Source organism: Sceloporus undulatus, chromosome 1 (assembly GCF_019175285.1).
Source record: "Sceloporus undulatus isolate JIND9_A2432 ecotype Alabama chromosome 1, SceUnd_v1.1, whole genome shotgun sequence".
Lineage (NCBI taxonomy): Eukaryota > Metazoa > Chordata > Lepidosauria > Squamata > Phrynosomatidae > Sceloporus > Sceloporus undulatus.
In genome coordinates this window covers 109,807,923-109,810,499 of record NC_056522.1, presented here as the reverse complement: position 1 = coordinate 109,810,499, position 2,577 = coordinate 109,807,923, and positions in this window count along the sequence as shown.

The following is a 2,577-nucleotide window of genomic DNA, read 5'->3' as shown; positions in this document are numbered from 1 at the left end:
GTTGTAGTTTATTGTGGCACCAGAGCTCTTGCTGACAAAGAAGGCTAAAAGGGCCTCACAAACACTACAGTTTGATCCCACTCCAACTGCCCTGGCTCCATGCTATGGAATTATGGGATCTGCAATTTTGTGAGCCATTTAACCTTCTCTGTCAGAGGCAGTGATCCCCAAACTGATCTCTTTAAGGCATTTTGGACTTCAGCTCCCAGAGTCCCAGACTATTGGCCAACATGGCTGAGGCTTCTGGGAGCTGAAGTCCAAAATCTCTCAAAGGGCACCGTGTGGGGACTAGTGCTCTAAGGCATAGATAGGTCTGTGGGCCTAGGGTTGCCATAAGTCGGGACCTCCAAACCGGGACAAATGTAGGACAACATTTTCAAATGTAGGACAACCTTTTTAATAAATGCAGGACACACGAAAAAAAATTGATGATTTTTTTTAAAAATGTTAATCTAAATGCATGTTTCTTAGGCATGATCAAAATGGAGGACATTTGGACATTATTCCTAGACAGATGGCAGAAATGTACTTCCCTTTCTGGCCAAACCATCCAAAACACACGACAGCACATTTGGGCATTGAACATGGCTTTACTTAACATGGCAATCTCTTGCATATTTCAGAGGCTTATTCCATAACCAAACCCTTTCGGTTTAACACTGAACATGGGTTAACATGGCTATGCATATCGAACATGTCAAGGTGGTTAAACAAAAAGTGGATTTGCCCTCGGTTTCAGGTGTCTTGCACCAACTATACTTCTCAGAAGTGTGTACAGTACTTGGTCAAGGGACTTTGGTTTTTCTTCACTGCGCATGAGTTTGTAAAAATCAGAGCGGCTTACATTGGCCATGCCTCAGAGGTTTGCTGATATCATCAGCAGCAGCATTAAAAGGAGAAAAAACACACAGAAAAGGCACTTTGGAAAGTCACACTGTCTCGGCTTCAAAAACAGTGGGTGCAGACCTCTGAAGCTGACTGATATCAATATCACCACCACCACCATCATCACTAACATTGTTAAAAGAAGGCAAACTTGTTAGCATTAAAAGCAGAAAAAATACACAAAAAATACACTTGGGAAAAATAAATATTAGAAAAAATACACCGGGTCCAAATAAATAATCAATCAATTAATTAAATTTTGACTTGTTTTGTCTGTATTCCACCCCACTAAATAAAGGAGACATGAAATGGAGTTAATGGGTACAAGTTGTTAAACAAAAAAGTCTTGTGAGACTCTGTAGGCAAGAGGTGCACCATGTTAAGAAATGCATTAAGCACACTTAGGCTGCTGCCACACTGCTTTCACTCTCATCACTCCATCCTATGGAATCCTGGGATTTGTAGTTTGTTGTGGTGCCAAGGCTGGGCTTTGAAATCTCAGGCATAAGAGAGGCAAAAGGCTTGGGCTGCATCTACACTGGAGAAATAATCTGGTTTGAGACCACTTTAACTGCCTCGGCTGAATGCTCTGGAATTCTGGGTATGGTGGTTTGTTCCAGCATCACAGCAGAATGGCAGTTAAACCCCTGTAAAGCTCTCTGACCAAGGTGACCAATGCCTTCACCCCAAAATGTAGGGCACCCAAGCAAAAAATGTAGGACATGACCAAAAATAAAAGCTAAAAACACCCATGTAATTATAAATCCATGCTTCTTAGCCATGATCCAAATGGAGGACATTTTGAAATCTGACAGAAGAGGACATGTCCTGGAAAAGGAGGAGGATGTCTGGTCACCTTGTCTCTGGTCCAAAATACACTGCAGAAATAAAACATAGCTGGACTGAAATGCCCAGAGTTCCCCACTGAGGAAATAATCCAGTTCGAGAGTGACTTAACTGTCCTGGGTTAGTGCTGGGGAATGCTGGGAATTGTAGTACACTGTGGCCCCAGAGCTATCTCTGGCAGGGATTCCCATAACCCTCCAAACGTAGTTGAACTGCAGTCCCCAGGATTCCTCCCCAGGTGCATCCACACTGAGGAAATGGTCCAGTTGGAGACTGCTCAGTGCTGGGGAATCCTGGGAATTGTAGTCTATTGTGGCCTCAGAGCCATGACTGACAGAGAAGTCTCAATGTCTCCCAAACACTAGCATTCCCAGGATTCCCTACCACTGAGTTAAAGCATTCTCAAAGTGGGTTATAACTCTTGCAGAGTGAGAGAGATGTAAAGGATAGAGACTGGATTCATTCATTAACTCACAAAAGGAGGATATATGTGTCCAAAACACACTGCTTGGACTGCCAGGGCTCAGTGCTATGGAATCCTGGGAATTGTAGTTTATTGTGGCACCAGAGCTCTCTGACAGAGAAGGCCAAATGCCTCACAGACACCAGAATTCCAGAGCATTGAGCTTTGGCAGTTAAAGTTAGAAAAAATACACAGGGGCAAAATACAGTGGTACCCCGGGTTACGAAATTAATTCGTTCCGCGGTTAATTTCGTAACCCGAAATACCTTCGTAAGCCGAATTCCCATAGGCGCTAATGGAAAAATAGCTCTCTGCTGCCCTCCGGTGGCGGAAAATAGCGCCGCGGTTTTTTCGTAACCCGAAGAAACCTTCGTAAGCCGAAG